The sequence below is a fragment of the Ranitomeya variabilis genome, chromosome 3 (assembly GCF_051348905.1).
Source record: "Ranitomeya variabilis isolate aRanVar5 chromosome 3, aRanVar5.hap1, whole genome shotgun sequence".
In the NCBI taxonomy this organism is placed as follows: domain Eukaryota; kingdom Metazoa; phylum Chordata; class Amphibia; order Anura; family Dendrobatidae; genus Ranitomeya; species Ranitomeya variabilis.
The window spans coordinates 412772607-412797387 of NC_135234.1; the positions used below are offsets into that span (position 1 = coordinate 412772607).

General features: G+C 42.1%; 1 protein-coding gene across 4 annotated transcripts in view; it reads left to right on the forward strand.

Annotated features, from left to right (window-relative positions):
* SRRM3 (serine/arginine repetitive matrix 3) overlaps positions 1-24781 on the forward strand; it is a 678443-nt gene that overhangs the window by 232451 nt on the left and 421211 nt on the right. For all 4 annotated transcript variants that reach the window (XM_077296283.1, XM_077296282.1, XM_077296284.1 and 1 more), the window contains exon 3: positions 8191-8279. The gene's annotated coding sequence lies outside the window, so the exon portion shown is untranslated. The remainder of the gene's footprint in view (positions 1-8190; positions 8280-24781) is intronic.

Here is a 24781-nt window from a genome sequence, read left to right on the forward strand (position 1 = left end):
TTACCCTTGTGAAAATAAAAAATTGCGGGCTAAAAAATAATTTTTGAGGAAAGAAAAATGATTTAATATTTTCACGGCTCTGGTTATAAACTTCTGTGAAGGACTTGGTAGTTTAAAGTGGTCACCGCACATCTAGATTAGTTCCTTCGGAGGTCTAGTTTCCAAAATGGGGTCACTTGTGGGGGAGCTCCAATGTTTAGGCACACAGGGGTCTCCAAATGCAACATGGTGTCCGCTAACGATTGGAGCTAATTTTTCATTCAAAAAGTCAAATGGCGCTCCTTCCCTTCCGAGCTTTGCCATGTGCCCAAACAGTGGTTTACTCCCACATGTGAGGTATCGGTGTATTCAGGAAAAATGCCCAACTAATTTTAGGATCCATTTTATCCTGTTGCCCATGTGAAAATGAAAAAAATGGGGTCACTTGTGTAGGAGCTCCAATCTTTAGGCACACAGGGGCTCTCCAAACGCGACATGGTGTCCGCTAAATATTGGAGCCAATTTTTCATTCAAAAAGTCAAATGGCGCTCCTTCCCTTCCGTTCGCCCAAACAGTGGTTCCCCTCCACATATGGGGTACCAGCGTACTCAGGACAAGTTGTACAATAACTTTCGGGGTCCAGTTTCTCCTTTTATCCTTGTGAAAATAAAAAAATTGTTGCTAAAAGATCATTTTTGTGACAAAAAAGTTAAATGTTCATTTTATTCCTTCCATGTTGCTTCTGCTGCTGTGAAGCATCTGAAGGGTTAATAAACTTCTTCAATGTGGTTTTGAGCACCTTGAGGGGTGCAGTTTTTAGAATGGTGTCACTTTTGGGTATTTTCAGCCATATAGACCTCTCAAACTGACTTCAAATGTGAGGTGATCCCTAAAAAAATGGTTTTGTAAATTTTGTTGTAAAAATGTGAATTCACTGGTCAAATTTTAACCCTTATAACTTCCTAGCAAAAAAAAATGTGTTTCCAAAATTGTGCTGATGTAAGTAGACATGTGGGTAATGTTGTTTATTAACTATTTTGTGTCACATAACTCTGGTTTAACAGAATAAAAATTCAAAATTTGAAAATTGCAAAATTTTCGCCACATTTCCATTTTTCACAAATAAACGCAAAAATTATCGACCTAAATTTACCACTAACATGAAGTCCAATATGTCACGAAAAAACAGTCTCAGAACCGCTAGGATCCGTTGAAGCGTTCCTGAGTTATTACCTCATAAAGGGACACTGGTCAGAATTGCAAAAAATGGCCAGGTCAGCAGTGTTTTTCAACCAGTGTGCCGCGGCACACTAGTGTGCCGCGACACATGGTCGGGTGTGCCGCGGGGAACGGGAGTCAGCTGTTCTCTGTGCCGACTGTCAAGCTGACAGCCGGCACAGAGAAGCTGCAGCGCGCCGGCTCCCGGAGATCAATTGTACTCGCAGACATCTACCAGCTGCGAGTACAATTGAGGCTCTGACTGCCGGGTCAGAGCGACGCCAGCAGCGTGATCAAGTCATGTGATCACGCTGCTGACGTCACTATCCGGCGCGCAGGAGAAAGAAGAGACTTGGTGGTAAGTGCTCCTGTGCTGTGGAGCTGAAGACACCGAAGATTCAGCGTGGGGTGGGTTTATGGGGAGTATGTGGGGGGATTTATTAAGTGTGTGGGGGGATTTATTCAGTGTGTGGGGGGATTTATTCAGTGTGTGGGGGGATTTATTCAGTGTGTGTGGGGGATTTATTCAGTGTGTACGTGGGGGGGGGGGCTGGAATTTATTTAGCATGTGTGGGGCAGGGTGCATTTATTCTGTGGAAGGGGATGGATTTATTCTATCGGAAGGGCAGTGGATATATTCTGTGGGGGTGAGTGGGGAGATGGGGGTGGACACAGTAGCGAGGGGAAAAATGTGTGCTGACAGTACTGGGAGCAACGGTGATGGGATGTGTGAGGACAGTATGGGGAGTCGGGGGAATGTGTGAGGGGGGAATGTGTGAGGAGGAAATATGGAGAGAGCAAAGGGGTATGTTAGCAGGGGGGGGATGTACAGGAGGAGGCTATTAGAAATGTGTGCAGACAGTATGGGGGGATGAAAGTGTGAGTGGACACATAATAGATACTGAGTAGTGTGAGGGTAACAGCCAGGAGGAGACAGTATGCCAAGTAGGAGGAGTGTAATGAAGGGGCACAGTAGAGAGACTGGGCTCTCTATGAGGGACACCGTATGAGAAGGCAGTGTGAAGTATGGAAAAGAGAGAGAGGGTAGTGTGGATGGCATGTACCATAAGAGGGACAGTGAGGGTCATATTATGTGCTGGGAATAAAGTGAGGGGCAATTATTTACTCAGAGGCTCAGCCTAGGGCAGATATTGTTATTCCGGAGCATTATAATAACACTGCTATCATTAAGGGTGTTGTGTCGGGATGTGCTGCAGAAGACAGGAGAAGATGGAAGTCTGCAGAAACGAGCTCTGCCGGTGGATGAGAAGAGTCATCATGGCATCTGGACAAGGTGAAGATGAAAAGAAAGAGGCGACTCCACAAACAACGTCATCTATCAGGTACCTGGATGTAAATGTGTTTTTTTTGTGATACTAATTCTCATTTTTATTTGTTAGGAACATTAAAGGGGATGTCCAAGGTTGTGATGAGTCTGCAGTCATACTATGTGACTGCAGACTTCTGAATTCTCACAGTGCACACTGCTATCATAATTCTCTGATGTTGGTGATTTACATACATGCGGTCACGTGCTGACTAGACATGTGTGGCCTCATTCAATGAAAATGAATTGACTGAGGCCGGACACGTCTAGTTAGAATGTGACCAGAAGTATCCAAATCACATACTTGTGCTGTCATGACCGTCCACTCTGGCCACCGGCAAGGGAGAATCCTGAAAGTGTGCAGTGCTTGCGCTGTGAGAATTCAAAAGCCTGCAGTCACATAGAATGACTGCAGACTTTCATCTCAAACCTGGACGCACCATTTTGTGCCATTTTGGTTGGTGGTGTGCCTCGGGATTTTTTAAGTATAAAAAATGTGCCGCGGCTCAAAAAAGGTTGAAAATCACTGCATTAAGGTCAAAATAGGCCAGGTTATGAAGGGGTTAAAGTAGCTTACATTGCTGACATAACACATAAGAATGAAGTAATTAGGTCCTTAGTGTTGAGGTGGCTTCTTATGAATAGTCATTTCATAATGAGGGGAATGTGTAGCCGGACTGGGGTGTCTGTCTCCCAGAAGTAGAATTGTCTCAAGGGGCACACACTCCAAATACATATCTGTTAGGCATTATCCCCGTTAGAGCAGATTGTTGACTGTAAAATACAGATTGCACCTGCACATCTACTGTGTCAATGACATATGGTGTTTTGCAGTAAAGGGGTTCACTGGTAAAAACACCTTTCCATTAGATTGGTGATAAGTTGTGACCCAGTGGGGGTCCGGCTGAACATGCGAAAGGTCATTAATTAAGAGGTTAAAAAGAATCGGTAATAGCACAGATCCCTGTGGTACACCACTGCTGACTATCTCTCATTTAGAGAACGTACCATTTGTGACGACTCTTTGTTTCCGGTCATTTAGCCAATTTTTTACCCATCTACATATAGTTTCCCCATTCCTTGCCTCTGTAGATTCAGTGTAAGGCTGTTATAGGCTGTGGTACAGTATAAAATGCCTTTGCAAAGTCCAGTTAAATCACACCAGCTGCATAACCAACATCCAGATTTGCAAAAACCTCCTCATAGAAACCCAACATGTTAGTTAGACATATTAGTTATAATATTTGTATGGTATAGAAGCCTTGTCTCCTCTGGAGAGTAAACTTTTCTTTCTCCAGTAAGAGGGAATGCCTAGCCTATGTTTTGTCTTCTTCATTTGACCCCTTACAGTGTTTTGTCCCTGTTTATGTCCTCAGGTAGTTTAATGTCCTTCTCTACCCTCTCCTAGTGTATCCTCACCCATCCCCTGTAGACTATGAGCCCTTGCGGGCAGGGTCCTCTTCTCGTGTTCTTGTGTGTGCCTTGTTTTACTCATGTTTATTGTACTTGTCTATATCTGCCCTGTTCACATGTAATGCACCATGGAATAAATGGCGCTATAAAAATGTATAATAATAATAATATTGCCTCCACACAGTATAATGCCCGCCTGTGTGGCTCCCATACAGTATGATATCATCCCCTGTGGCCTCCTTGCTGCATAGTGTTCCCGATGTGGCCCCATATGTCTAATGTCCTCTGAGGCCCCATATAGTATATTGTCCCCCTATGTAGTCCCCGTACAATGAAATGTCTTCTTCTGTCCCCCCCCCCATACAGTATAATGTCCCTCACTGCGGCATTTTAAAAAAAATCCTCTTATCTGTCCCCTTTTTCATAAAAATCAGTTACTTCTTTCTTCTCCGTTATCCAGCAGGGGCTGCACAATGTGGTGATATCACTGTGTGGTCTGCTGCTGATGTCTAGTAGGCTAGGAGCATGCATTGTAGGGGGGGGGGGCAGTGGCCCTCTGCTCCTTGACAGTTTTTAACTGGATATTCCCTCAAGGATGCACACCAAACTCAAATCAGCACTGACCCCAGTTTACCCATGGTCCAAGCCCAGTCACACTCACTTCCTCTCCAATCACACGGTGGCCAGTGTGATCCTGGGAATGGGAACTTTTACATAACTTTTCTTCACTTTGGTAGAGAGAAAGAAGGTGCCTGTGTGTCAAAAGTACCCCACTTCTTTGTGGTCATTGAAGAGAACCTATCAGCTGCTTCATGCTGTTCGGAGCATGTGCAGCATGATTCAGAGACCATATCTTGTATGCTAAATATCTGTTTTATTTTGAAACACTGTGTTTCAGAGAAGAATATTATTAAAAGTTGGGTACAAGGTGATGAGTCCCAGAAATATGTTTCCAGTGTCTTTTCCCCACCGGCTCAGCTAGACTGACAGATTTCCCTCTATACCGACACTTACGCAACTGCAGTATTTTACAGATGTTTAGAATTCCAGAACCATTCTCTGATTCGTGCTGCCCATGGTTCAGTAGCACAAGGTAACTCTCAGGTTAAGAATCCCACTACTTAACACTTATGAAATTGGTGACTGTAATTAATATCTTGAAAACTTTCTGTAACAAATATTAATGTTTGTTATCCCTTTTTTAATTAACTACATGTATGCAGTAGAGCAGAAGTAAATGACGTTTGACTGTGTAGGTCATATGATTCCGGCTTGCTCATTTTCGCTTATTTATAGCTGTGTGTTGCACATCCTCACTTGATTGACATGTAAGTAGTCATGCATTTGAATTGCTTCCAGATATCTAAAAGTGCAATCACATCCTACACCCCCTTATCTCTGCAAACCTCAGTGGTGAGATCAGAAATCAGTCAAAGTAGACAAGGCATTTAGAAGAGCTTTAGCGTTCCTTCTGTCATCAGGATACTGGTGTCATACAAGATGAAATAGATTGAAGAAGAACACTGCAAACTTTGTGAGATTAGATGGCAACCTGCTGAACTCATTTTTAGAATCTGACAACACTAGCCACATATAACATGCTGGCAATGATGAGAAGGATCTGGGATGTTCGCCAGCTCATATATAAATTCCCTGTGACGAGAATCTGTTTTCTAAATATATTTTAGTTATCATATCTGCCATCTACCGTAGTTAATATGCAATTACTGTGAACCTGACAGCTCAAGTACAACAATTTTACCCAAATACTTCTTGCACAAAGTTTGCTAAAGCCAAACAAAAATTATTATCAATATCAACAGTTATTCATTTTATCCCATTATAATTGTTTTATTAAGTTGTGTAATGCAGCTGCCATTTAATAGTCAAGGTCAATCAGTCAATTGTCAAGGTCAATCAGTAGCACTAAAAAAAAATCTCAATATACCCCTAGCCTCAAAGTGATACCTTTCCATAAGTCATTTCATGAAAATTGATATTTGCTAACTCTTCAAAGGTCTCCTGCAAGTGCTATTATGGTGAGGTGGAAATGTCTATCAGCAACAACAGCTTAACCACCAGTGGTAGACCACACAATCTCATAGAGTGGGGCTTTTGAGTGCAGCACATAAAAAAACACATACTCTTTGTTTCATCCTTAGTTAGTTCCAAACTGTTCATAGAAGTTACATCAGCACAAGAACTGTGGGGAACATTTTGTAAGTGGGCTTCCATCATCAAGCATCTGCACAAAAGCCACGTAGCACCACGTGCTATGCCAAGTTGCATCTCACTATCTGTCTGAAGAATCTAGTTTTGTCTGATTCTCGGTAACCATTATCAGAAAGCATAGTGCCGACCATAGAGTAGATAGGATGATAGTATGGGCAGTTCAGTACGGTTTGAGCTATGCTACTTATATTCGGTGAAGGGTAATATTAATTCTTTAGCATACCAAGACTTTTTAGACAATTGTATGCTTCGAAATATGTGGCCAGAGTTTGGGAAAGGTCTTTTCTTCTTCCAGTATGACTGTGCAATAAATAAGGATTAAATTCTGAAACACGTACTGTATGCTAGATTTGCACATTTTTTTCTGCCCCTTTGTGTCTACTTTTGCTTTCCTGGTGAGTTTTGAGAAGAGGTCTGTCTACCTTATTACGATCATGGCATTGAAGTCAAGCTACATGCAATGTCCTTTAATGTTTTAGTTTTCACAGCTTTTTCTGACAGCAGCAGAACTAAATCTCTTGGAGGGCAGCATCAATAAATGGGTAGCAATAATATCAAGATATGGTAATTGTAACCCGAGTTAAGCTTGTGAAACTGTCACATTTTAGCACTCTCAGTTACTGTACATAAAATAATATAATACGAAACCTAACGCTACGGTCGACAATCACATTGTTGTATCCTCGCTTTCTCCTAATCTACAGGCCTTCAGATGACAAGCTGCTGTAGATTTTAAGATTTTTATCTCTGTGTGATTGACAAGTTCATATTTGCGCATGATTATATGTATTCAAGTTTTCCACTTGGTGGCTCCATCCATTTTTCCTAAACAATGTGCTTATCCTGCTTAAACTGTGTTTATAGGGATTATTCATTACATAGTCTTAGATACTCCCTAACAAATTAATGTGTTTTACCTGCTTTACTTCATGTATAGTCATTACTGTTCGCCTTTAATAACCCATTATCTACCAATGTCCTTTTTTTGGGACACCCTAATCTTTCGCTTCTAGCAACTATGATTTTATAATTTTTATAATTAGGTCCAATTTTTTGTGTTGTGTTTGTAAAATGAATGTTTTCAAAATAGGAAATCATGTCATTGTCATTTTTAATTGAATTTTGGGATGCCCTTTTATGAAAAGTCCGTACTTGTAAAAATTTTGCAAATTATGTTTTTGATTCATTAGGACCCAAATCATTAAAAATCTGTCATTAAAAAAAAAAAATGAAAATTGCTAATTTGGCAAGTAATGGGTAATCATGTTACAATATTTTCTTGTACTATTCCATATTGGCCACTAGAGTTTTCAATATTGATTTAACCTTTTGGTGTTCTATAGCTCCAATGCTGGCTTTTCTGTATAGCCTGGGATAGAATAAACAGAGCCATGTTATTATTATTAGAATAAAATTGACATTCTGCAGATCTCAAAGACACGCCACATGTCTGTCTCCGCGGATGATACGCAGGTGTACATACACACATGGAATCTGGCAGCTGTAACATCTGGCAGCTGTAACATCTGGCAGCTGCGTTTTTGACCCTGAATAAATATGCAGTGTCATAACCACAGCAAATTCTGAATGCGATAACATACCTTTAGGGTATGTTCATATGTCACAAAAAAATGCAGCATTTACCAATCTCAGCAAAGTGAAAGAGATTTCTGAAATCCCATGCAGATGGTGCCAATTTTCTCCTCGCAGATTTGAAGCAGTTTCATGTCTGCAGCATGTAAATTCCTTTAGCTTTTTTGCAACATTTTTACTTACTCTGATGAATGGGAAAAAATGCATAAAAACTGCAGCAAAAACGCCCACCAATTCATTGCAAAATTACACATTTTTTTGCAGTTTTTATTTTTATTTTTTGCTAAAAGACACGTTTTTGATACAAAATGTCTGCAGCAAATACTTATCATGTGCATATACCCTAATGGTAATCTACTGTTTTCTGTTAACTGTATCCATAAAGGTTGGTTAATCTTTTGTTAATATCTATGTATTTTTTATTGCAGGCGTTCCAAGACTATGAGGTATCACTCACATGGCACAAAGTAACCTCTTAAATTCAGTCTGAATATTATTCATCCACCAGAATTGAAAGGTAATTCTCCACTATGTGACTGTCTGTGCAATAATTCTCCCAAGTTTATGAATTAATAGGGAAGGGTGCGCATATACAGTACTTATAGAGGTATTTGACATGATGTTTGATCAGTATTTAGAAAAAACTGCAAGGACCTCCACCCGAGTACGTTGACATCTTACAAAAGTTAAGGAAGTCTACAGAAGTAGATATAATGAGTCAAAAAAATTACTTGGCACTCAGTATTTGAAAAAAATGATTCCTTCTTTATTGTACATCCAGACCAAATGGATTAAATTAAACGTTTTTGGTCCGTCATAGGACCTTCCTTAGAATATCCTTATTGGAGAAAACTAGTATACATAAAATAGAAAAACAAAACAAGACAAGATCAACAATATGTCATGGAATACAAAATACATGGTAAAATTTTAGTACGATTCAACTTGTCAAACGATTTGACGTGATAGGAGGTGACAGAAGATATTCTAGCCAAGGGTGCTTAAAGTGAACGAGAAGTCCGGTGGTGACTCCACCTGTGCTTTTACTAGCAGTTAAGGAAGGATAAGAGCAATGCACAATGTCCTGTAAGAGCATATAAAGTAGATCATCAAAGACTATTATTTGAAGACTGTGGAACTCTCAGATATTGGTAAAGGATATAGTAGTTTCTCCCCAACCAGGGGTAATAAAGACTGTTTCAAAAAAAGTAATGTGAACTAGGTGTGGAAGCATGGAAGTACCTGGAATAGAAACACTTTGCTATAATATCCCGGTTGAAGAAACTGAATCCACAGTTAACAGTTTTGTGCTGTAAGAGAAATTACCAGTTTTGTGCTGTAGGGAAAATAAACTTCCTAAAATAATCTTAGTAGGAAAGGGTTAATGGCAGTTATGCTGTGACTAGTGACCTTAAGGTAGTTGTAAAAATAATTATGAGAGGTAGATACCTGGATGTCATATGAAATTATGGGAATAAACGCGGCTGTATGCAGTCTGGTGATGGTAATGCCAACTGTAGGAATTGAAAGGGTAAGGAAATCAAGGTATATATGAAACACCTTACATGAGCTTAGTTCATTTTTACAACTACCACTTTAAGTGGTCACACCCCCTACTGATCAGTCAAACAGAACCTCCATCAATACAGTAATAATTCACCAGAACTGCCATCAGTGCAGTAATACATCACCAGAACCACCGTCAGTACAGTAAATCACCAGAACCACCATCAATAAAGAAATACATCCCAGAAACCCCGTCCATGCAGTAATTCACCATCAGAACCTCAGTCAGTGCCGTAAAACATAATCAGAACCACCTTCAATACAGTAATACATCACCAGAACCACCGTTAGTATACTAATACATCACCAGAACCTCCATCAGTTCATAATTGAAGCTCCACTGACCCCGTAAATGTTGGCGCACATGGAGGTTCATTTGTATTTGTGTCTTAAGATGCAAATACAAATTAATGCACCACTCTCCCTTCCTCCTCCAGAAAGATGCCGGTTTTTAAAGAGTTTGAAGTCGGGAGGGTGACTTAAACATTTTTTATTTTTACCCTGGCGTCGCCCACTGCAACTTGCCACCCTAAGCACCGGACCTCAAGGAGCCACATTAGTGACACATCACTTGATTCATGGTCTCTGTCGCTGTTATTCTGCCATCATATTAGGAAGCATAAACCTTGTGACGGATTCCCTTTAAGACATGGCAGCAATATTTGTGGCTTACCACATTACTTTTAATTGTGATCAAACCGTGCAGCTATCTATGTCATTGAAAGGTATAGGACTAGTCAGTGGTTAGCACAGTGCAGATCTGTCCCAGGGCAATTATTGTAAGTTATCCCTGTTTGCATGGGCAAACCAAAACAGCCGGGTTAAAGTGAGATCCTTATGTGACCTGGAGAGATGTGCTCAGCTGTGTCTTCACTCCCACATTATATTTCCTGTTGCTTCCATAGCGCCATCATATTCTTCATAGAGTTTGAATGGCACTTTACTGCACATGCTTTAGTACAGCTTTATCCAAATGCCTTTTTCAGTTGCAGGGATGGAGGGGGTCTCCTGGTGCACAAATCAGGTGGGCTCCCAGTGAAATATTTGCACTTGTCACTTATACCTGGCTGCAGGTTGTTTCCATTTATGTCAGGAGTTACAGGACAAGTGATAGATAGAATAATTAAATAGAAAAGCAAAAGATGACCAGAAGAATTATCCTTTTTCTATTCTAATGCAGACATTAAAATCATGATTGAATCAGGATTCTGTACTTTTTTTTTGTTAACTTATAAATCCACATTTAGAAATAATTTATTTTAAGCCATAGCGTACTGCATTAAGAGGCTTAGACTATACATAAGCTGGTTGGCCAAGCATGGCTTCTTAAAAATAGGCAGTCTGGAGACTTTACAAGCTAAATGAAGGGAAAAAAAAAGGAATGGCATTAAATATATTGATTGTGTTCACTAAAGTCAAGAGCTAATGGTAAAGAAATGTAAATTGTACACAATAGCAGAAACATAATGTAGCATAAAATATGAGATATTCACTCTTACTGTACTATACATGGATGAAGCTTTCCCTTGTTCCCCAAATAAATATTATTTAGGCAGGCAGAACATTAAAGTGATCTCCTGAATCTGGATGTTGCAGTATCATACAGTACTGCACAAAAGTTTTAGGCAGGCTTGAACAAAATGCTGCAAAGTAAAAATGCTTTATAAAATTCAAGTGTTAACAGTTTATTTGTATCATTTAATAAAATGCAAAATGAATGAACATATATATGTATCAAATCAATATTGAGTGTGATCACACCTTGCCTTGATCAAAGCATCAATTCTTCTAGGTCACTTACACACAGTGTTTTCAGCAGTAAGGATGTTACAAACATCTTGGAGAACTAACCACAGATCTTCTGTGGATGAGGCTTGTGCAAATCCTTCTGTCTCTCCATGTAATCCCACAGCCTTCCCCAATACAGTGCCTGTGTCAGTCCACTAATTTATGTGTCAAAAATGTGGATTTCTATGTTTTTTTTTATTTGGCAGAAAATGTAATTTTTTTTAGTAAGTTGCTAAATTTGGAAGACTTGCAAAATTCAACAAACCTGTTACCTATTCACTCATCTCTAGTAATGAATGTATTCTAGCTGGATGCTTAATATGCGCTCCAAATGTTCTAATGTTTCCCTCTCCAAAATAATAAGTGAGTCTCATTTATAGACCATGGAAACTATGTGCCGCCGCATCCAACCAAGAAGCGACAAGCTGGCTTGACTGTGTGGAAAGTCCTCTTTGGCAATGTGTAGTGATTGTGTTCATATGAGCGGAGTAATCTGTGGCTGTTCAGAGATATTGCAGTTAAGAAGATTGCTGATAAGCTCTCCATGGTATCCAAGTGGTAACAATTCGGAATTTTATAGCTGCTTGGCATGTATTCTAGTAATTTCATTGTTGGATCTAAAAAGAACGGCTGAGCTTTATACTTTTGTATTTTACAGCAGCAGTTTTAATTCTTTAGCCATTATTTTCTACAATGCTCGTTAAAGTGCATTTTAGACATAAATAGAAATAACTAGTAAAAATAACTACCATGCTGTAAGTAAAAGTTATTGTGCACTTCATGCACATATTGCACATGTTCAGTAAATGCATTCTATGCTGTTTGACATCCTTATTGGGAGATCCATCCCTGCTGCCTTAGGATTTACAATTAGAGTACTTTTAATCATCTGGTTTACAACATTGTACATTGTATATGTGTTTTCTTGACTGCAGTGATAGGTTTTAAGCCAAGGTTTGTTTAGTTCATATAAATTTAACATTGCTTAAATCTTTTATGGATATAGTCAGCAAGATTGATTGGTTACACTTCCTTCTAATTCATACTTATAGATTTTTCAATAATGCTTATGCAGTAGTCGGCAGTAGTAAATTAGGCAATGCACTATGTTTTCCTCTAGGCGTGCATTGCCAGTGTCATCTCTGGGTAATTTCCTTTATGACTTAAAATGTATCGCTTTCCTGGAGAAAAATGGTTAACATTTTAACTTTGTGTAAAGCCATGTTTATTTTAAAGCCTACGTGCCATATACTGTCATATTCTAGACACATGCCACATATACACCAGTCATGTACATGGTACAATCCACATACACACCAGTCACACTCTTGATACATGCCACATACAAACCAGTAACCCACATCCTCTCCCCTAGCAGGTATACCTACTCACTTACCGCTCAGGCCCTCGTTCTGCACTTCCTCCTCATCCTGCTGCTTCCTGGGGTTTGCGCACATCTGGCAGTTCCCCAGGCACTGCGCTTAGGGCACGTGTGTGCGCTCCCAGTCTCCAAAAGAGACAGCATGTGCCGTTTAAAGTGTCCCCAGCCAATGACTGGGAGGCACTTAATATTTAAGGTACCTCTACCTGTTGAGAGGTGCCTGGGCAATGTGTTAAGTCAGTTGTCTGCACGCTTGCTAGTTCTCAGGTCCCCTGTACCTGCCAATGTCTGCCTGTACAAGCCTGTATCTGCGAGTGTCTGCCTATTCTTAACTGCCTGCACCTGCTGTGTGCTCCTGTATACCAGTTGTGCCTGCCTGTGTACCTGCCAGCACCTGCCGTGCCTGCTTGTATCCCAGCCGTACCTGCCTGCACCTTCAATTTCTGTATTCCTGGCATGCCTGTCTTTTCTAACCAAGCTTACCCATTCCAGGCCATTCCAGCACCCTGTCTCTTTGGGGGTTAGCTGCCGTGTGTTCAAGATCTGTCCTGGAGTTGCACCTGGCATTCAACCGGAGCCAAGTCTATCACCACCATCAGGGTCTCTAGCGAAGAATCAGGTGTTCAGCTAGTCTAGCCCCTCCAGGCTCTTCTTGGTACAAGGCATAGTGGTTCCACTACTGTTCCTGTAACATAGAACCGGTTGGCTCTCCACCCTCTCCAGTCTCTGAACTTTGCCAGGAGGTCTCACATCAGAAGAACCAGCAGAACAAAATATTGTCATATCTTTAGAGTGTGACCACCCTCTTGGACATGCTGACATCTGCAGCTGCATCTGCACCTGTTCAAGCTTCAGCAACTTAAGATGTGATTTTCCAACCAACCTCATATGTTCCTGGTTCGGGACCCTGGACATTCCACATGGACACCAATCATGCACTAGATGCATGCTACATACACGCCAGTGACGCTTTAGACACATGCCACATGCACACCTGTTACGGTCTTGATTCATGCCACATACACACCAGTTACGGGCTTCATACATGCCACGTATACACCAGTCATGCTTTTGATGCATGCCACATACACACCAGTCACGGCCTTCATACATGTTAAATATACACTAGTCATGCTCTTGATACATGTTGTATACACATGACTCATGCTCTAAATACAGTACATGCCACATATACAGTCAAACACTAGAGAGATGCTAATTTCTTGCATATCATATGCCAGACACGTGCAACACATACACTACTCATAGAAGTGTAGATTTCAGTCCCTAATGCACTGGAAAAGTGAACACTGTATATACTGATCATTACAAACATTCCTAACACCTCACAAGTATCACTTACACTCTTATTCTTAACCCCTTCCCGACCTTTGACGCATACGCTGCGTCATGAAAGTCTGTGCCTTCCCGACCTATGACGCAGCGTATGCGTCATGGAGGGATCGCGTCCCTGCAGATCGGGTGAATGGGTTAACTCCCATTTTACCCGATCTGCAGAGACAGGGGGAGTGGTGCTTCAGCCCAGGGGGGGTGGCTTCACCCCCCCGTGGCTACGATCGCTCTGATTGGCTGTTGAAAGTGAAACTGCCAATCAGAGCGATTTGTAATATTTCACCTAAAAAACTGGTGAAATATTACAATCCAGCCATGGCCGATGCTGCAATAACATCGGCCATGGCTGGAAAACCTAATATGTCCCCCCCCACACCCACCGATCGCCCCCCCAGTGGTCCGTTATGGGGTCCGGTCCCCTCCGTCCGCCTGCCGGCTCCCCCGTCCTCCTGCCCGCTCCCTCCTTGTTTGAATAAACCCCCCCTGTGGTCCGATCACCCCCCTGTGCTCCAATCCACCCCCCCCACCACCCCTTCATACTTACCGATCCTCCCGGTGTCCGTACGTCTCCTCGCTGGGCGCCGCCATCTTGGAAAATGGCGGGCGCATGCTCAGTGCGCCCGCCGAATCTGCCAGGCGGCAGATTCCTTACAGGTACATTTAGATCGCTGTGGTAGGTTCTATCACAGCGATCAAAATAAAAAAAATAATAAATACCCCCCCCTTTATCACCCCCATAGGTAGGGACAATAATAAAATAAAGAAAATATATATATATTTTTTTTTTTTCGTTTTCCACTAGGGTTAGGGTTAGAACTAGGGTTAGGGTTAGAACTAGGGGTAGGGTTAGGGGTAGGGTTAGGGTTACGGGTAGGGTTAGGGTTATGGCATGTGCGGATTTGGCTGCGGATCCGCAGTGGATTGGCCGCTGCGAATTCGTTGCAGTTTTCCATCAGGTTTACAGTACCATGTACACCTATGGAAAACCAAATCCACTGTGCCCATGGTGCGGATAATTCCGTGCAGAAACGCTGCGTTGTATTTTCTGCAGCATGTCAATCTTTTGTGCGGATTCCGCAGCGTTTTACACCTGTTCCTCAATAGGAATCCGCAGGTGAAATCCGCACAAAAAAACACTGGAAATCTGCTGTAAATCTGCAGGTAAAACGCAGTGCCTTTTACCTGCAGATTTTTAAAAAATCGTGCGGAAAAATCTCACACGAATCCGCAACGTGGGCACATAGCCTTAGGGTTAGGGTTGGAATTAGAGTTAGGGTACCGTCTCACAGTGGCACTTTGATCGCTACGACGGTACGATCCGTGACGTTCCAGCGATATCCATACGATATCGCTGTGTCTGACACGCAGCAGCGATCAGGGACCCTGCTGAGAATCGTACGTCGTAGCAGATCGTTTGGAACTTTCTTTCGTCGCTGGATCTCCCGCTGTCATCGCTGGATCGTTGTGACAGCGATCCAGCGATGCGTTCGCTTGTAACCAGGGTAAACATTGGGTTACTAAGCGCAGGGCCGCGCTTAGTAACCCGATGTTTACCGTGGTTACCAGCGTAAAAGTAAAAAAAAAAAAAACGTACATACTCACATTTCGGTGTCCTTCAGGTCCCTTGCCGTCTGCTTCCCGCTCTGACTGTCTGCCAGCCGGAAATTGAGAGCACAGCACAGCAGTGACATCACTGCTGCGCTCTGCTCTCACTGTACGGCGGCACTGAGTCAGAGCGGGAAGCAGACGGCAAGGGACCTGAAGGACACCGAAATGTGAGTATGTACGGTTTTGTTTTTTTTACTTTTATGCTGGTAACCACGGTAAACATCGGGTTACTAAGCGCGGCCCTGCGCTTAGTAACCCGATGTTTACCCTGGTTACCCGGGAACTTGGCATCGTTGGTCGCTGGAGAGCGGTCTGTGTGACAGCTCCCCAGCGACCACACAACGACTTTCCAACGATCACGGCCAGGTCGTATCGCTGGTCGTGATCGTTGGTAAATCGTTATGTGAGACGGTACCCTTAGGGTTGGAATTAGGGCTAGGGTTGGAAATAGGGTTAAGATTAGGCTTGTGGTTAGGGTTAAGGATAGGGTTAGGGTTGTGTTGGGGTTACAGTTGTGGGTAGGGTTGGGATTAGGGTTAGGATTAGGGTTAGGGTTGGATTTAGGGTTACGGGTGTGTTGGGGTTAGGGTTGTGGTTAGGGGTGTGTTGGGGTTAGGGTTGTGATTAGGGTTATGGCTACAGTTGGGATTAGGGTTAGGGGTGTGTTGGGGTTAGTGTTGAAGTTAGAATTGAGGGGTTTCCACTGTTTAGGCACATCAGGGGTCTCCAAACGCAACATGGCGCCACCATTGATTCCAGCCAATCTTGCGTTCAAAAAGTCAAATGGTGCGCCCTCCCTTCCAAGCCCCGACGTGCGCCCAAACAGTGGTTTACCCCCACATATGGGATACCAGCGTACTCAGGACAAACTGGGCAACAACTATTGGGGTCCAATTTCTCCTGTTACCTGTTGTGAAATTGGATTTTGGGCTCCCCCGGTGGCCACTGGTGGAATTGAACTGGTGTGCATCAATCCTCTCTGTTCACCTGTTTCCATCAGGATGTGGGAGTCGCTATTTAGCCTTGCTCCTCTGTCACTTCCATGCCGGTCAACATTGTAATCAGAAGCCTTTCTGTGCATGTTCCTGCTGCTAGACAACTCCCAGCTAAGTTGGACTTAGTCCTTGTTTGTTTTTGCATTTTGTTCCAGTTCACAGCTGTAGTTTCGTTTCTGTGTCTGGAAAGCTCTTGTGATCTGAAATTGCCACTCTGATGTTATGAGTTAATACTAGAGTCTTAAAGTAATTTCAGGATGGTATTTTGATAGGGTTTTCAGCTGACCATGAAAGTGCCCTTTCTGTCTTCCTGCTATCTAGTAAGCGGACCTCAATTTTGCTAAACCTATTTTCATACTACGTTTGTCATTTCATCTAAAATCACCGCCAATATTTGTGGGGGCCTCTGTCTGCCTTTCGGGGAAATTTCTCTAGAGGTGAGCCAGGACTATATTTTCCTCTGCCAGGATTAGTTAGTCCTCCGGCCGGCGCTGGGCGTCTAGGGATTAAACGCAGGCTACGCTACCCGGCTACTGTTAGTTGTGCGGCAGGTTTAGTTCATGGTTAGTTTAGTTTCCATCCTTCCAAGAGCTAGTTCGTATGTTTGCTGGGCTATGTTCTCTTGCCATTGAGAACCATAACAGTTACCCTTGCAAAAATAAAAAATTACTTGCTAGAACATAATTTTTGAGGAAAGAACAATTATTTTTTATTTTCATGGCTCTACGTTATAAACTTATGTGAAGCACTTGGGGGTTGAAAGTGCTCACCACACATCTAGATAAGATCCTTTTGGGGTCTAGTTTCCAAAATGGGGTCACTTATGGGGTGTTTCTACTGTTTAGGCACATCAGGGGCTCTGCAAATGCAACGTGACGCCCGCAGACCATTCCATCAAAGTCTGCATTTCAAATGTCACTACTTCCCTTCCAAGCCCTGACGTGCACCCTAACAGTGGTTTACCCCCACATATGGGGTACCAGCATACTCACAACAAACTGGGCAACAAATATTGGGGTCCAATTTCTCCTGCTACCCTTGTGAAAAAAAAATTGCTTGCTAAAACATCTTTTTTGAGGACAGAAAAATGATTTTTAATTTTCACGGCTCTGCGTTGTAAACTTCTGTGAAGCACTTGGGGGTTGAACGTGCTCACCACACATCTAGATAAGTTCCTTGGGGGGTCTAGTTTCCAAAATGGGGTCACTTGTGGGGGGTTTCTACTGTTTAGGCACATCAGGGGCTCTGCAAACGTAACATGATTCCCGCAGACCATTCCATCAGTCTGCATTCCAAATCGTCACTACTTCCCTTCCGAGCCCCGGCATGTGCCCAAACAGTGGTTTACCCCCACATATGGGGTATCAGCGTACTCAGGAGAAACTGCACAACAACTTTTGGGGTCCAATTTCTCCTGTTACCCTTGGGAAAATAAAAAATTGTGGGTTAAAAAATCATTTTTGAGGAAAGAAAAATAATTTTTTATTTTCATGGCTCTGCGTTATAAACTTCTGTGAAGCACTTGGGGGTTCAAAGTGCTCACCACACATCTAGATTAGTTCCTTGGGAGGTCTAGTTTCCAAAATGGCGTCACTTGTGCGGGAGCTCCAATGTTTAGGCACACAGGGGCTCTCCAAACGCGACATGGTGTCCGCTAATGATTGAAGCTAATTTTCCATTCAAAAAGCCAAATGGCGTGCCTTCCCTTCCGAGCCCTGCCGTGCGCCCAAACAGTGGTTTACCCCCACATATGGGGTATCATCGTACTCAGGACAAACTGGACAACAACATTTGGGGTCCAATTTCTCCTATTATCCTTGGGAAAATAAAAAACTCCGGGCTAAAAATCATTTTTGAGGAAAGAAAAATAATTTTTTTATTTTCATGGCTCTGCGTTATAAACTTCTGTGAAGCACCTGGGGGTTTTAAGTGCTCACTATGCGTCTAGATTAGTTTCTTGGGGGGTCTAGTTTCCAAAATGGGGTCAATTGTAGGGGAGCTCCAATGTTTAGGCACACAGGGGCTCTCCAAACGCGACATGGTGTCCACTAACGATTGGAGCAAATTTTCCATTCAAAAAGTCAAATGGCGCGCCTTCCCTTCCGAGCCTTGCCGTGCACCCAAACAGTGGTTTACCCCCACATATGAGGTATCGGCGTACTCAGGAGAAATTGCCCAACAAATTTTAGGATCCATTTTATCCTGTTGCCCATGTGAAAATGAAAAAATTGAGGCTAAACGAAATTTTGTGTGAAAAAAAAGTACTTTTTCATTTTTACGGCTCAATTTGTGAAGCACCTGAGGGTTTAAAGTGCTCACTATGCATCTAGATAAGTTCCTTGGGGGGTCTAGTTTCCAAAATGGGGTCACTTGTGGGGGAGCTCCAATGTTTAGGCACACAGGGCCTCTCCAAACCTGACATGGTGTCCGCTAACTATGGAGATAATTTTTCATTCAAAAAGTCAAATGGCGCTCCTTCCCTTCCGAGCCTTACCATGTGCCCAAACAGTAGTTTACCCCCACATATGAGGTATTGGCGTACTCAGGAGAAATTGCCCAACCAATTTTAGGATCCATTTTATCCTGTTGCCCATGTGAAAATGAAAAAATTAAGGCTAAAAGAAATTTTGTGTGAAAAAAAAGTACTTTTTCATTTTTACGGATTAATTTGTGAAGCACCTGGGGGTTTAAAGTGCTCACTATGCTTCTAGATAAGTTCCTTGGGGGGTCTAGTTTCCAAAATGGGGTCACTTGTGGGGGAGCTCCAATGTTTAGGCACACGGGGGCTCTCCAAACGCGACATGGTGTCCGCTAAAGATTGGAGCCAATTTTTCATTCAAAAAGTCAAATGGCGCTCCTTCCCTTCCGAGCCCTGCCGTGCGCCCAAACAGTGGTTTACCCCCACATATGAGGTATCAGCGTACTCAGGACAAATTGGACAACAACATTCGTGGTCCAGTTTCTCCTTTTACCCTTGGGAAAATAAAAAAATTGTTGCGAAAAGATCATTTTTGTGACTAAAAAGTTAAATGTTAATTTTTCCCCTCCATGTTGCTTCTGCTGCTGTGAAACACCTGAAGGGTTAATAAACTTCTTGAATGTGGTTTTGAGCACCTCGAGGGGTGCAGTTTTTAGAATGGTGTCACTTTTGGGTATTTTCAGCCATATAGAACCCTCAAACTGACTTCAAATGTGAGGTGGTCCCTAAAAAAAATGGTTTTGTAAATTTTGTTGTAAAAATGAGAAATCACTGGTCAAATTTTAACCCTTATAACTTCCTAGCAAAAAAAAAATTTGTTTCCAAAATTGTGCTGATGTAAAGTAGACATGTGGGAAATGTTATTTATTAACTATTTTGTGTCACATAACTCTCTGGTTTAACAGAATAAAAATTAAAAATGTGAAAATTGCAAAATTTTCAAATTTTTCGCCAAATTTCCGTTTTTTTCACAAATAAACTCAGAAATTATCGACCTAAATTTACCACTAACATGAAGCCCAATATGTCACGAAAAAACAATCTCAGAACCGCAAGGATCCGTTGAAGCGTTCCTGAGTTATTACCTCATAAAGGGACACTGGTCAGAATTGCAAAAAATGGCAAGGTCATTAAGGCCAAAATAGGCTGGGTCATGAAGGGGTTAATAGGCTCCTTCTGGAGGTTACTCGTAAGGAACGTCTCTAATTTGGTAGCTCTCCACAACTAAGGCTACTTTTACACTTGCTGTATTTTTTGCGGTCCGCTATTGCAGGCCTTTTTTGTGGGCCATATCGCCACAATTTTAAAGGTCTGCAATAACGTACTGCAAAAAACTTGGGGATCACTGTTTTTCAGGTTCTCAATGCTATAGCAAAAGTATTGGGAAAAAAAATGGCGGTCCACAAAACCATAAGTCACGGCGCACCGCAAAAAGAACCTTCCGTTGTTTTTGCGGCCCCATTGATTTACAATGGGGACCGTGTCCGGAAGCCGTAAAAAAGATCGAGCAGGCTCGATCTTTTTTCACGGCTGTAGATACGGCCCTCACTGCCATACGATGCAGGGCTCGTCGTGGAAAATCATGGAAAGTGTAAACGAAGCCTAAGGCCCATCCACTTCCTGATTAATCCACACCCTCTATTCTCACTAAGCCTAGTCCACTCATGTCACTGCAACTGCAGTGATATTTGATGCAAATTCTATAATCTTTTGTTCAGCTGTTCTGCCCGGCAGCTTAATGCCTAGCACTGCTGTGCTGCTGGGAAGGACCCCACTTCCCATCTGGGCTCCTGTGCAGCTGAACCAGTTGCACAAGTGGTATGTTCATCCCTAATCCTATATGTTATACTATGCTATACTATATGCACTGTAGATTATATTGAGGTCACAACAGTTGTCAATTATTCATTCCTTTGCATTACCACTGCTAATTTCAAGCTGTAGATGTTTAAAGGGATTGTCTGGTCTAAGATACAAAGTCTGCAGTTACTCTGCGTGACTGCAGACTACCAAATAATGAGAGTGTGTATTGCGCACACTGTCACGATTCCCCTGTATGCCCAGTCCGTGTGTCATGATTCTTCCGTCACATGAAGTGACTGCAGACTTTGCTGCTTAGACCAGACAATTTCTTTATGTTCTGGAGGGCAGAGGGCTAAAACAATTAGAGTGTTGTCTTTGATGGAGTGTAGAATCTGCTGTTAACAGAACTGCAAAACTTTAAGCAATGAAGTGTGAACCAGTTTCTCGGAGATGGAAATGAATTCACTAGACACATATTTCCTTGACTTTTGCGCATTATTAGTAGTAAGATGTGTGTGAGACACTTGATTAAGCTGTGAGCAATTGCTGCAGTCTCAGGGTAGAACTAGCTTTTTGTCGCTCGCTCTCACTTCCTTCAAAGAAGAACATATTGTATATACAGCTGTTTCGCTCTCCCTTCTGGCTGTTCTCTCTGGATCTTGCTCATTACAGCCAAGAAGACAATGGTGAGTGATTTCCCTGTAATAAGAAATGAAATCACTCTAATTAAGCAATCAGCTGCTCGGAAGGAAGTAGGACTCTAATCCAAAGCCTAGCGTCAGCTATGGAGGCCAGAGATATGCTTGTTTCATTTCCTTCTTTCTAAAGAACGCGTCGAGAGAATTACCAAGGAGATTAAAAATGGACATTAAATCCATTTGTAGCTCTATGATTATGCTACAGTGGGTAGAAAAGTTGAGTTTTGTTCAATAATGTCTTGGGTGTGTGCAGTGCATTGAATTGATATATAAGTATAAGTTAAAATAAGCTATATGATCATTCCTTCAGTAGAAGGTAGTGTAAAAAGTCAGAGATTTTTCCAAGCAAGTAAAATACCGTATTTTTTGGATTATAAGATGCACTTTTTTCCCCAAAATTTTGGGGGAAAATGGAAGTGCATCTTATAATTTGAATATACCTTACAGGCCGCGGTGGAGCACCTGAGATCTCATCTCCCGAGATCTTGGTACCGAGATCTCCATCTGTAAATGCGCTGCCCCCGGCAGCCATTTTGCCGTAGTCCACCGCAAAAATAGAATGGGAAGGGTCATGGAGAAGGGGGTTGAGTAGATGTTTGAAAACAAGGTCTTTTATAGGACGATTTTTGTTGAAGGCCTGTTCAAGGTCTAGCCAAGCGGGAAAGGCGTCTGATTTGAAAAAGGTGACACTTTGCTTTATTAGGTTGGCTAGGTCATATGCCAAGAGATTGGGAAGGCTTAGCCCTCCATTGAGTTTGTTCTTGAATAGGATATTAGTCGCTATTCTTGCTTTTTTGTGGTGTCATATGAAATTATTTATATTTTTTTGTAGTTTAGTAATGTAGATCCAAAGTGATATACACCAGTCAAAAATGATATATCAAAGCAGGGTATGACCAATAAATAAAAAATAACTTTTAATAAATATAGCTAAAAAATTGGTATAGCCAATTATATATGAAAAGACTCACAAGGAAAAAATTCCCAAAGCACGGGAATCATAAAATGACCCAGTCTCCAAGACCTTCTAAACCAGACGAGTTTGTCAGTCTTCTTTAAGGAGAGAAAGTGCACTCCTAAATAGGAATATATAACAAATATACACCACCAACCACATATAATTTGTCCCCATCCATCATACGGAGATGCAGTAATTGTGCTTGGTGTATAATAATTGGAACGATCTCACCTCAGGACTTCCAGGTAAGACCTCTCACGTCAACAGCATCTGGGAAAGGGGGGGGCTTCCAACTCTGGCCACGCACATACCCATCCACGCTGTTCAGAAAAATAGCTTTAACCCCAAAGTACCGACCACATTTTCAAATTATATGCGGTTGGTGGTGTATATTTGTATGGGACTAGAAAGGTGGTTGTTAACATAAACTTTGGCTACTGGGGAAGAGTATAGTGCTAAGATAGATGCCAGAATTTGGTTATTAAATCCGAAGTTAGATAGAGTTAGTTTAAGATAGGTCCAATTAAGCCTGTTAAAAGTTTTTTCTAAATCTAGGGTGAGAATAATGGAACAAATATTTAGGGAGTTGATTTTGTGTATAATATTCAGATATCTCCTGGTTCCTTTGGCTGTTTGACATCCCAAGATGAAACCTAACTGGTCATTGTTTATCAGGTTGGGGAGAATGTTTTCCAGTCTACTTGCTAGGATTTTTGCGTATATCTTGAGATCACTGTTTATTAGAGAGATCGGTCTGTAATTTTTAACCTGGGTAGGGTCTCCCTTTGCTTTGGGGATTACAAGGATCTCTGTAGGGAAGGAACCGTGATCTGAGGGCAGGTTAAAGACCTTTACGAGATGAGTCGCTGGAAGTAGAATTTTTGAAATATTCGTTATTGAAGCCATTGGTACCAGTAGATTTTGTAGATTTAAGCTTGTGTAATGTGGCTAGGATTTCCTCGTTAGTTAATGGCGCTGCTAGGGTGGCTAGATCTACTTGTGTGATTTTTGGTAAACTGATTTTTAAAGGAATTTGTTGATAGATTCCTTGTTAGGAGGTTTAAGGGAGTGATCCAAGTTAAGATTATATAGATTTGAGTAGTATTCGACGAAAGTGTTCGCTATGTCTTTGGGATGGTAGCGGTTTATTTCCATTGGGGATGAGATTTTGTCGATCCTTTGTTTAATTCTAATGTGATTTAGTCTGTTTGACATATACCTAGTCGGTTTACACTGAGTGTAGAATTATTAGGCAAGTTGTATTTTGATCATATGATACTTTTTATACATGTTGTCCTACTCCAAGCTGTTCAGGCTTGAGAGCCAACTACCTATTAAGTAAATCAGGTGATGTGCATCTCTTTAATGAGGAGGGGTGTTGTCTAATGACATCAAAACCATATATAAGGTGTGCTTAATTATTAGGCAACTTCCTTTCCTTTTGCAAAATGGGTCAGAAGAGAGATTTGACGGGCTCTGAAAAGTTCAGAATTGTGATATCTTGTAGAGGGATGCAGCTGTCTTGAAATTGTCAAACTTTTGAAGTGTGATCACCGAACAATGAAGCGTTTCATGGCAAATAGCCAACAGGGTCACAAGAAGCGTGTTGGGCAAAAAAGGCGCAAAATAACTGCCCATGAATTGAGGAAAATCAAGCGTGAAGCTGCCAAGATGCCATTTGCCACCAGTTTTGCCATATTTCAGAGCTGCAACATTACTGGAGTATCAAAAAGCACAAGGTGTGCGATACTCAGGGACATGGCCAAGGTAAGGAAGGCTGAAAAACGACAACCTTTGAACAAGAAACATAAGATAAAACGTCAAGACTGTGTTAGGGCTGGCGGAACGCACCGAGTTAATTGAGATATTTTATTTTGTGCGTTTGCAGCCCGGGGTCCACCGTGCAGTAGAGGACCTGCTGCTGGCAAATGGCTGCCCTTTATGGCGGTAGAAGCGAACTCTGTTACTTCACAGAGACGCTGTGCCAGATCTCACTCTGACCCTCGGTGGCTTTTGAGCCCGCGCCTGAGGACGCCCCGAGTCAGCAGCTGAGACCTTGGCAACTAAGAAACACAGAACCCTGTTGACTTCACAGGAGTATCCAGCAACTGCCGAGCTGATGGCAGTGTGTGGCAACACAAACATACAATCTCCTCACCGGAGGAGCCGGTATTCTAGGGGCTTATTTCAGCCGGGGCCCTAAATCCACGCACACAATCTCCTCGCCGGAGGTGCCGGCATTCTAGGGGCTTATTTCAGCCGAGTCCCTGAACACACATAAATGTGACCACACTGGCGCATGCACATAACTGATTCAATACTAGAGCATGGCCGTGCAGTCATGAGAGCCTTAAATAGCTGCAGCAAGTACAGGACCTTCCTAGAAGGAT